The following is a 12054-nucleotide window of genomic DNA, read 5'->3' as shown; positions in this document are numbered from 1 at the left end:
GTTCGACTCCTTGTGGACGCCCGGACTTCCGTAAACTGCCGGACGTCGACCCTGTGTGACTTAAAGTGTCCCCAACGGCTGTTTTACACTCCCCACTATATATACCCCCTCCCACTTCGTGGGAGGGTGTCCAACACAGCTAGAACACATACAAGAACACCTTTCTTCTCACTCACTCTTGTCTACACCAAATCTTAGATCCCAAGAGCATTTGTGAGTCCCTTTGAGTGTTGTTCCAATCAAAAGATAGATCGTCTCCTTCTCCTCCTTCCCACCAAAGTGATTTGTGATTTGAGCAAGTTTTGAGCAATCCCCGTGATCTTGTTACTCTTGGAGGTTGGAGACTCCTAGGCGGTAGGAGTCGTCGGAGAGGAATCAAACCATTGTGATTTCCCCCGGAAAGTTTGTGAAGGTTTGTAAGCCACCTCAAGGCTTACCACTAGTGGTTGAGAAACGCCTTCGTGGAGTTATCTCAAAGGGAGAATAGGGTGAGCCTTCGTGGCGTTGGTGTGCCTTCGTGGTAACATCCGCCCCTCTAACGGTGACGTAGCTTCCCTCCAAGGAAGTGAACATCGGGATACATCCTCGTCTCTCTTGGAGTTTCGGTTATTCCTAACCCTAACTCTCTACTTGTGTTAATCCTTATTACGTACTTGTATTTGATTATTGTTTACCGGTTTCCTTACTTCACTCTAAATAGCTTACTCCTTGTCATAGCAATTATTAGGCCTACGCTCATATTCCGCACCTTTGCCTAAAATTACTAAGTAATTATTAAAATTTGGAACTGTACCTATTCACCCCCCCCCCTCTAGGTCCATCTCGATCCTTTTCACCAGCGCCGGCGAGGCTGACGTGGTGGACGTGCCCAACGCCCGCATATCTGTTCCATATTTGAGCTGAATATGAAGGGTGTCGGTCCGCCCAAACATTTGAGGCCCGTTTGAGGCATTCGATTGCGTCAAAAATTTATTGCCGGTCAGTGACCGAACGGTCTACCCAATTGTTTGAGATAGGTAGAAAGTGGTTGACAGTAGATGATTTTACGGAGGCCGAGCTAAAGAACGTCGAGGCGGAAGTAAAAAAGACGAAAGCAAGAGCCGAAGTTTCAGTTCTCGCTTCCTAGGCCCAAGGAAGGATATGAAAAACGGAATCCGGTGATCACTTAAATTAGATTTAGAATAGTGTTTAGTTAAAAATATATTCAAAACATAATGGATTTCATTCATTTAATTTAAATTATGTTTAAAATGTATGCGAACAATGTTAAACAGTCGGCTCTCGCATTAGTGTGCGTGAACCGGTCTTTTTGTCCATCCGGAGCAAATTTGTTGGAGATGCTTGACCAGTTGTTGGCCCAGGACGATTTTCTTTTACGGTCACTGTAAGGCATTGGAAGCCTCTACGGCTGTACGGACGAGAGGCGGGGTACGCATCGCTGTCGCGTCCCAGCCTGTGCTCAGTGGCAGCATACGGTCGGCATTTTGACATTTGCTGCTGCCACGCGGACCGATTTGCGCGGTTGTGATGGAGACGCCCAACACGATGATGGAGACGCCCAACACGAGGCTACGTACGTACTCCCTCCGTCTCAAAATAATTTTATACTAGAGCAAGTTCAGACATTTATTTTGAGACGAAAGGAATACAATACAACCAAATCAACGCGACACCGTGCGATCCATTTTTCCTTTGTGTTTCGATTTCGAAAGCATGCAATCCCTTGTCCTGTCCCGACGGGCTCGGCCTGATTGACCCCTCTCTGGCCTGGCCTCTGCTCCCTCCCTCCGGTGACATGTACGCCAGTTAGATTATGTTATCTTCAGATGGTACGTTGCAGAACGCTGAGATCGACGTGAATGGGACCGCTGGCCCTGCCCGGGCGCCGGTCATGTGAGATCATGTTGTGTAGGATCCATCGTGGAGTGGAGGGTTTCCCTGTTTCTGTTTTGAGCTCAGATTTTCCATTTAGGAACGGGCAAGGGTAAAGCTACAAACCAAACCATCTCTTGCTGAACGTCAAGTGGGAGGACAAAGCGGTGGAGGAGCACCAGTGGCACTCGCACTAGACTAGAGCTGTGAGACCCCCTTTCCTCGCCAATGCGTTCGCTTCTGCTTGTACGGTTCCTAAGCATGCATCCTGCTGTTTTCCCTCGAGGGAAAGCATCTTTAGACATTTCGACCCGTAAGTTATTTTCCTTCCGATGGAGGAACGTTCCGGACGGGAATCGCACCACATGCGATGTCGCAGGGTAGCGATGAGACTTGAACGGTCGAAACCAAATAGAATCTCCAACTCGCAGGTTCGAGTGATTAGTGTGAGTAGAGTTAGTAGATTTGGTTGCAATATCAATACGATAATACAGAGAAATCGCATGCATGCTTCCCAACATCTGATACGTGTTCCCCGGCCGAGATGTACATGTATACATACAGAACAGGCGGTGACGGAAGCACTTAGCTCATGCGACGTGTTATCTTGTTTTTCTTTTAGGGGGCGACATGTTATCCTGGATCGTGGAGATGAAAGATGCATTCGCGTGTGTGGAGCCAGTCTACTCGTGATCCAAGGAATGAGGTGGGGTTTCATTTGAGTGGCTACCATGGCGCTGCAGACGAACGACAGAAGAAACATGATTCTTCCCGTGTCTGTTGAAAGAGGGAGAGATGCCCACAACTCCGGATTAGACTGTCAGTTCGTTTTCAGCGCTGAGATATGGGTGCACCAGTAGTGAATACCAGTGCCGAAGAAGACGTGATCGATTCCGTCTGTATTTTATCGAAATAAACAAGAAAACGACATATATTATATCAAAAAATAAAATGAAAAGAAGAACACGAAATCTATCTCTACTCCATGATCTACGTAAGATTTAATGGAATCCTCTTGGATTCATTTGCACCGTCGTGTGATTTGAGGCAAGGTGATCCGCTCTCTTCTTTCTTGTTTATGTTTGTTGACAATATGTGGACATGAAATCTTTGTTACCTGTAAAGATTGGTCGGCGCGCCCCCGGGTATCTCCCATCTTTTGTTTGCGGATGATACACTCATTTTCTTTTAGGCTTCGAGAGATCAAGCTGAACAAGTTAAAAATTGTCTTGATCTTTATGCAAATGCTGTTGGTCAACTTCTTAACTATGATAAATGTTCAATTATGTTTCGAGAAGCTTGCCCAGTTACTGCACACGAGGACGTTTAGGATGTTCTGAATATTTCTGCCGCATGGTTTGAAGAGAAGTACTTAGGGCTGCCAAACCCTAACGGGAGAATGACGAAAGGTCGATTTCAAAATCTTCGAGCTCAACTTATGAAGAGACTAGTTTAATAGGGCGATGGGCATCTATAATCCAACCAGGCAGGGAAGTCCTTATTAAGTCAGTTGCAGAGGCAGTACCAGTTTTCATCATGGGTGTTTTCAAGTTGTCCTTTTCGGTCTGCGATAATCTCACAGAGATGGCCAGAAACTTTTATTGGGGATCGACCAAGGGGCATCGCAAAACTCACTCGAAATCTTGGCAAAAGTTGCAACGTCCGAAGAGCAAAGGTGGTGCCGGATTCAGGGACTATCGCCTATTTAATCAGGCTCTGCTGGCTAGACAGGCGTGGAGATTGTTGACTCGACCTGATAGCCTGTGTGCAAGATTGCTTAAGAGCAAATGCCATCCCAATTGTAAACTGGAGGATACGGTCTTCTCAGGAAATGCCTCCTCAACCTGGAATGCAATCAGCCATGGCCTAGATCTTCTTAAGAAAGGGCTTATATGGAGAGTAGGGAATGTGAGCAATACCAGAATCTGGAGGACCCTTCTCTTAGAGGCCCATATCATCTCAAGGTACTTGCAGATTTCGATATGTGACTCAGGTGCTCCAACATAATGGTGCATGGAATTATAATCCGCTTCAAGAAGCATTTCTACCTTGGGATGTTCAGGAGATTCTGAAAATTCGAGCCTCTCCTAGACTAGAGGAGGACGTGCTGGCATGGGGACCGATGAAATCTGGAGTCTTCTCGGTGAAATCAGCTTATGAGTTTGCCTTCGAGGAAACATATAGAACAACAGTGGAATCGTCAAGTGCTGCTCTAGATGGTCGTCGCGCGTGCTGGAAGTTTATCTGGGGAAGATTTGTGCCCCCTACGGTCAAGAACTTTGCATGGCACGTTGCAGTGAATTCCCTTCCAACTTGGCAGAACAAATTCAAACGGGCCCTAGAAACGACTGGATTATGCCCAATCTACGAGAGGGAACATGAAGATACTTTCCATGCTCTTTGCGAATGCCCTCTCGCAGTACAGCTCTGGGATTGTATGGAGTCAGTTTGGCGCCTGCCTAAGCGTGAGGATTTGAAGAATTCAGGTACTGAATGGTTGCTGGATGTACTTCACCCTCTTTCTGTGATAGAAATAGGTATGCTATTGATGACCTTATGGAGGGTGTGGCACAATCAGAATGAGGTTACTCACTACAAAGAACCTCCTCCAATGGAGGCATCTAAACGTTTCGTGATGGGATACTTGGAGTCACTGCTATCACTAGAATACTCAAAGGAGGAACTGCTGAAGGGGAAGCAAGTGGTTGCTTATGACCAGTTACCTAGATCACGAGTGTGCCGGTGTCCTACTCCAAACATTAAGTGGGTTTTGCCTACGGAGGGCTAGGCTAAGCTCAACATCGATGGCTCTTGGATAGCCGATGGGCGAGCACGTGCAGGTATGGTTCTTCGTGACTGCAAGGGTCAGATCATATACACATCATGGAGGGAGCTCTTTTCCTGCAGAAGTGCATTGAAGGCTGAATTAGGCGCATGTATGGAGGGTCTATCGCTGGCTATTCAAAGAATAGAACTACCTATTCAGGTAGAAATGGACTCGCTTGAGGCTTTGAACATGATCATGAGTGACTCAATTGACAGATCAATCCTTTCCACGTTGGTGAAAGAAATCATGCTTATGAAGAACCTACGTAGCACTACTTTTAGTTATGTTCATCGTAGTCAAAATAATGTTACTGATTTTTTGGCAAAGTATGCTAGAATAAAGAGTAGAACAATAGTTTGGCTCAACTCTGGTTTATCACAGATTATTGAACTTTGTAATGCAGATTATGGTATTTCCACTTGAGTAATACAAAGTTTCACCCGCAAAAAAAGGAAAGGAACATTAAATGATTTAACAAATTAAGTAAACTGGCTGGCTATTAATACTTTTTCATAAACACATATTTTCCCCATTCGTAAGTTAAAACAATGTAATGGGCATGGTAGTAATATGTATTTGGATTCATTCCCATATGACATGTTTGATCAGCAGTGAGATTGAATGAATTTGTTATCAATGTGTAGACTCTTTTGTAGGGAAATATTTCTTATCCAATGTATGCATCTTTTTTGCCTAAATTTCATATGTAGTTACTAGTCGGCACTCTTTTATTTTCTATCAAACATGGATTTATCCAATAATATTCAAATGTGAAATTTTGTAAGTAATATAAACGCCAAATTTGTCGCCGTGTAAAATTGGATACAAATACACACTTTATATGATGATAGGACATTCAATCTAATGTTTTTTCGGACTGTGATGTAGGATAAATGGTATATGCATTCTTCGGAAATTTGGGGTTGAGGATAACTGTTCTACAATAGTTTATTGAGCATGATCACCTTCCATGGATGATCCATTGTCTTGTGTTTTTCTCTTTCTCTTTGAATCGGTCAAAGAAATAGAATACTAAGTATAGTGAAGAGGTTGGTCGAGTGACCGTTTTTATTTTCATGTTGCCTTTTCTTGTTGGCTGCTTATAAACTGCCATGGTGGGCGTGTTGTAGAGGTGACTTTAGTAACTGTGTTGTGGTTAAAGCCGGCTTTAGTAACCGCATTGTGGTTAAAGCCTCGATTCGGTTGGCCACGGGAAAGGAGAAGGTGAGGCACACGACAATAATAACATCGGATATTCTCCTTGTGTAGGTGAACACATTGATGGAGAAGGAGTCTAAATCTTTTAGGAATTTTTTTCTGGCATTTCTTCTAGATTAATGTTCACTTGAATGCATAGTGCTGATTTATTGTTTCTATTGTCCTGATTTATTCGGGTGTGTGACTCTGGGTTACAATTCGATTACAGTTTCTGTCTATGATTCGGGTGGGTTAATGTTTTCGGCTTATTCACGTGTTGTTGGGTTGCATTGGTTTTATTGTTTACGTTATTCGAGTTTGCCGTTTCGGTTTATTTGGACTGTTGCAGTTAGCAGTTTTGTGTTATTCGGATACCGATCCAATTTTTTCGGGTAACCGTTGATGCACTGTTCATTGGTGATATAAGATGAACAACAATTGATCAACAATTTATTTTTTTTCACATATTATTGTTCTTGCAAATATATTGTACCGATTTACCGTTTTGTGCCTCGACAACAACATCATCGGAAAGGATCGGGAGATGGTCGTGATGACTCTACATTGGTACGTCGGCATAGAGAAATTATTTGTAAAAAAAACTAAATCATAATTCTCTATATAAGGACACAAGGTTTTTTTCGGCGGAAGCACTATTCACACGGAGGGCAGAATTCATTGTTTGACAGTGTTCATGCGTAAAATACTGTTTACATGATAATTGTTGTTCACACCGTGCTGTTCACGCGCTATTACTTTCCGATAACACTGTTCATGCAGTCCACATAATTGAACAGTAAACTCTAAAAAAAGTTTTAAAAAAGAGAAAAGGCAATGCTTCCTGCTTTGGTATAGTAACTTACAAGGCGAGGACCGGAAACCCAGCTACCGCGAATTGAGGGTAGCTCAGTTGGTTAAGTTTTTTAAGATCGAACCAACTACCTGGAATTCAATTACTAAATTTGTCACTGATACTAACAGTTTTCTAAACTTATTGTGTTCAAAAAGAAACCAGGGCTACCAAAAGTAGCTCCAGCACATTAAACAACCAACAACATCCAAATGCAGATTCAGGATGAAACCATCTATCCTGACGAGGATGCGTCTCATTTTTTGTTAGTATACCGTGATGCAAATTCCGGAGAAATAAAACAAGGAATGGCATTCTCAACTTCATGGGAGGGGAACGAACGGAACCTCGGTAAGGATGCACCCGTTTTAGAAAAAGAATTAATAATTTCCAAACTAGCCGAAGAATCATGAATTTCTTTGGTAATGAGCTTGATAAAGTGTTACACTTGTATACATATTCCGGGATGAAATGACTTTAGTGGTATTGTTGCCGGAAAAACAAAATCAGCAGGTGGACAATTTGTTTTCTATGCTTAGATTTTAACGGTATTTTATTTTTTTTTCAATTTTTTTATACGAGTAGGTCAGTAGGTCAAGTTTGTTGCCAAAAGAACAACAACTTTTGACTTTCCCATGAATTGCTAAAAGAAATCGCAGATTTTTTATAAGATGCACATACAACTAGGTGTATCAGGGCTTACCTTCTTTCTTAAAAAGGGGACATCCTATGAATCACTAATTAAAGAGTATTTCTTTTAAAGTTGCGACAAATGGCGCATTGCATATGTGTCATTCGCAACCTTTATTTTTTTTATTTTTTCATAGATTCGTATTTTTAAAACATTTTATCTCTTGAACCATTCTTTTAAATCTCGAATCGTTTCCACTGTTGGATTCCATTTTGTCGAGATCTTTAAAACTAGATCTTATGTTGATGGATCTCGACGAACTTTTTTTTCACAAGAAAAAACAAAAACAATGCCTTGCGAAAGAAAAAAAAAGGACACATTATTTAAATTTCCAAGAGGCACCGTCATGCCTCTTGCGGAAGCAAACACGTGTCTCTCGCGAATACAAAATCATGCCTTTCTCAAAAAAAAATGTGGTTTTTTCGTTTCAGAGAGGCACATATTTTTTCGTTTTCGAGAGACACAGTCGTTCCTCTCGCAAAAGCAAATTCGTGCCTTTCGAGGAAGGAATAAAAAAATGCATTTTTTCATTTTCAAGAGGCACGACTGTGCCTTTCACGAAAACAAACTTGTGCCTCTCGTGAATGTAAAACCATGCCTCTCTCGAAAGAAAAAAAATATATTTTTTTCGTTTGGCAGAGGCACATATTTTTTTTTCCGAAAGACATAGGTGTGCCTCTTGCGAAAACAGATCCGTGCCTCTCGGGGAAGGAAGTTAAAAAAATACATTTTTTTCGTTTTTAAAAGGTACGATCGTGCCTCCCGCGAAACCAAAACTGTGCCTCTCATGCAAGAATAACCTTGATTAAAAAAACATTTTTTTAGTAAAAAATGTTATTTTAAAAATCATTCAAAAGAAAAAAAAAGACCGATGAAAAATCGAAACAAAAAATCCTACTTAAAAAGCCAAAAACGCATGTAAAAAATAAATAACCCGAAGGAAACACTCAACGCGCGACATGTGACGCCGCCTGAAAACTAATCGTTGGGAGGCCGTCAAAGCAGCGCTCACAACCTAGTTGCTCTCGACATCCTATTTCGTGTGTGGGTGCGAGACAAGTCGACCAAAGGCGGACCCTCTCCTCTCACGTGATTTTGGTTCGGCCCATGTGCGGGCAGGGCGTGCCTGTGTTTTCTTTCCTTAACTTTGAAATTTTTTCACGAATAGCACATAGGAAAAAATGTTTAGGATTGTTTAAAAAAGTTCCTAAGTTCAAAATTGTTCACAAAATAAATATTTTCTTGAATTTCCGGAAATTTTCAGTATTTCAAAACATGTTCTCGTAAATTATTTTTTTTATGAATTATAACAATGTTCTAGGGTTTCATAAAATTTTGTAGGATTTTCAAATTTCTTCAAAAAATTGAAAAATGGTCCTGAATTTAAGAGAATTTTGTGATTTGAAACTTTTCTCGAAATTTCATAAAATGTTTATGAAAAGAATAATATATCATGGACTAGAAAAATATTTTCAACAAATTTAAAAATGTTTACAATTTTGACAATATTCTTCTTCAGTTTCAAAATTGGTAAAACATTTGCAAGAAATGCCCCCCCACACACACAAAAAAAGTTTCAGGTATAGAAACAATTGCTTACAATTTCATAAAATATTCTCGGATTTCAAAAATTGTTCATGAATTGGCAAAACAATTACGAGATTTTTAAAAAGTTCAAGTTTTAAAAAATGTCCATTATATTAAAATAATTGTGATTTAAAATTGCACTAAATTTGAAAAATAAAGTTCAGCAATTTGAAAACAAATGCTTGGTTTGAACAATGTGTTTGTGAATTTGAAATAATAGAGTGAAAAGTGAAAAAAAAAGACTAACAGACATGAAAATAACTAAATAAATAATAACGTTTGCAAAACCGAAAATACCGTTAGAGTGAAAAGTGGATCGACCCAACTGATGTAGCCGCAACACTACGGGTGTGGATACATCGGTATCCCCCGGAGGAGACCTCCTATGCGCCGCTGGTTGCGCCCGACTGCCGAGCGGACGCACAGAGGGGTCGTGCCGCTGGGCCATGCCGGGGTTTTTTGTCACAGGATAATCTGATAATTTTATTTTTCCTTTTTTCTGTTCCTTTTTTACCTATTCTGCTTATTTCCTTTCTTTTTTTCCTTTTTGGTAAGTATCTTGCTCCTTTTTTTTCCTTTTATTTCTAACTAGCAAAACGGCCCGTGCGTTGCAACGGAAGAAGCATCATAATTTTCAATGGTCATAACCACATACTCTGATTTTCGTGAAATCATGATTTTTTTTTGAAATATTTGAAATCGTGAAAAAAAATCAAGTTCCCAAACAGTTTCTAAAATCAGGAATATATTTTTGCATTCATGAACATTTTAGACTATTTGCAAATATATATTCTTAAAATGTGAACATTTTTAAAATATTTTTCTTGAATCGGCAAACATATCTAATGTCGACACATATAATAAGTCTAAATATTGCAACGTCTACATTTTTATATATAATTTATATGCAAGAAAGCTACATATAATATAAATAATAAGTTACGTCTAATGTGGGTCTTAGTGACTTCTTGTTGCTCAAGCAAAAAACAATCACCATTGTTTAGTCATTTGCATTTCAAAACACATTGTTTACATCTAATGTGGATCTTAATGACTTCTCATTGCTCAAGCAAAAAAAAAAATCACCATTGTTTAGTCACTTGTACTTCAAAACACAATATTTCACTGGAAAGATGGACAATTATCCATGATGAAAGTGTCATTATGACATGAATGTATAACACAACAGAAGCAAATTTTCTAAGTTTGCTACTAATTTTATTACTTTTACATGTTTGAAATACTCAGCAGATGTTTCTTTTCTTCTCGGTTAAATTGGGAGAAATATCTAATGAAATTTGATGGAGAAAAATGAGGATATGTGACCCAGTGACAGTTTGCTTGCCCGAGCTCTTGGTGGAATTTACTTCGTGGTATAGTTATGGATTTGATAACAATATATTCTATCAGTTGCTACGAAAAATCTATGAAGGCAAACTACCAACAATACGTTCAAATCTAAAAGAAAACTGGAAAATTTGAGGGACAAAACAAAAAGTTTACATTGATGACAGTACTGTCAAACTTTGTTTTGTACCGAAGATTTAGACACCAAAACCTGAAAAGTAGTATAATCCAGAAAAAAAAGCGATACTGAAACTATAAAGCAAAATAATAAGGAAGTTGTTTTGTACTGAAGATTTAGACACCAAAACCTGAAAAGTAGTACAATCCAGAAAAAAAGATACTGAAACTATAAAGCAAAATAATAAAGAAGAAAATGCTTTTGAAAGAGAGCAACAGGGATCGACCTCGAGTATCCCAGGTTGAAGAGCATGGCTCAAGCCATTCGGACGCTCATGGGTCTGTATTTTATTTAGGGATTATTTTATATTGAACATACATGACCGCCTGAACTGAAAAGAAAAGAAAAGAAAACGATTCTTTTTTTTCACTTACGGGTGGCATAGGGCCGTAATTCTTGCAATCTTTAGGCGCAAATTTCGCGACGTACCGCAGAAGCATTAATTGCTTTATTATTAGGGAAAGATTTGAACCTAAACCTTTTTTTGAGTTTGAAGAATAATTTTTAAAAATCAAGATTTATTTTTGAATTTATGAACAATGCTTGAAAAATGCCAAAAAATTTAAATCTGGAACATTTTCTAAAACAAGAACATTTTTCAAAAATTAAGAACAATTTTAGAACACGAACCTAGTTTCACAATTAAACAAAATTTTGATATCTCGAGTTCTTTTGAATATACAGCACATTTTTTTGAAAATACCGACATTATCTTAAAATATCATCATTTTTTTAAATACCGAACATTTTTGGAAAATCGCAAACATTTTTTGAAGTTATGAATCTTTTCTTAAAAACGGCAACTATTTTAAATTTAGAACATTTTTTAAAAAAGCTAAAACATTTTCCGAATTTGAAGAACAATTTTTGAAAATCAAGAACATATTTTGAGAATCCTGAAGATTTTTTGAAGTTAGGAATGTTTATGAAAATGGAAACTTAATTGAAATTTAGAACACTTTTTGAATTTGAAGAACATTTTTTGTAAATCCAGAAAAGTTTTCTGAGAATACAAACATTTTTTATATTTATGAACATAGTTTTAAAAATGACAATTTTTTTGAATTAAGAACATTTTTTAAAAGCAGGACATTTGTCGAAATTTAGGAACAATTTTTAAACATGAACTTAGTTTAAAAATTAAACAAAATTTGATATTTTTGAACAGTTTTTGATAATACCAAACACTTTCTGAACTCATGCTTCCCCCGGTCGGCTAGGCCCGGGGGCAGCCAGCGTGAGGTTGTGGGCCGCGTTGAACTCGTGTCGAGCGGCCTCGAACTCGCGCTGGATAGCCTCGAGCGCTTTCGCCTCCGCGAGCACACGCTGGCGGCGGGTGTCCAGTTCCGCGGTTGCGGCCGTAGGGTCGGCCACAATCGGGATTTGCTCGTGCAGTGTGTCCACTGCGACGCGAAGCAGGGTCCGGTACGCTGATGTACTACCCAGCGAGATGATAGACATTACCTCCACGTGGGTGCAGAGGTCGTCGAGGTTGATGGAGAGGT

Source organism: Hordeum vulgare, chromosome 3H (genome assembly GCF_904849725.1).
Source record: "Hordeum vulgare subsp. vulgare chromosome 3H, MorexV3_pseudomolecules_assembly, whole genome shotgun sequence".
Classification (NCBI taxonomy): Eukaryota; Viridiplantae; Streptophyta; class Magnoliopsida; order Poales; family Poaceae; genus Hordeum; species Hordeum vulgare.
The sequence above is the reverse complement of the archived record's forward strand: the minus strand, read 5'-3'. Positions refer to the sequence as shown.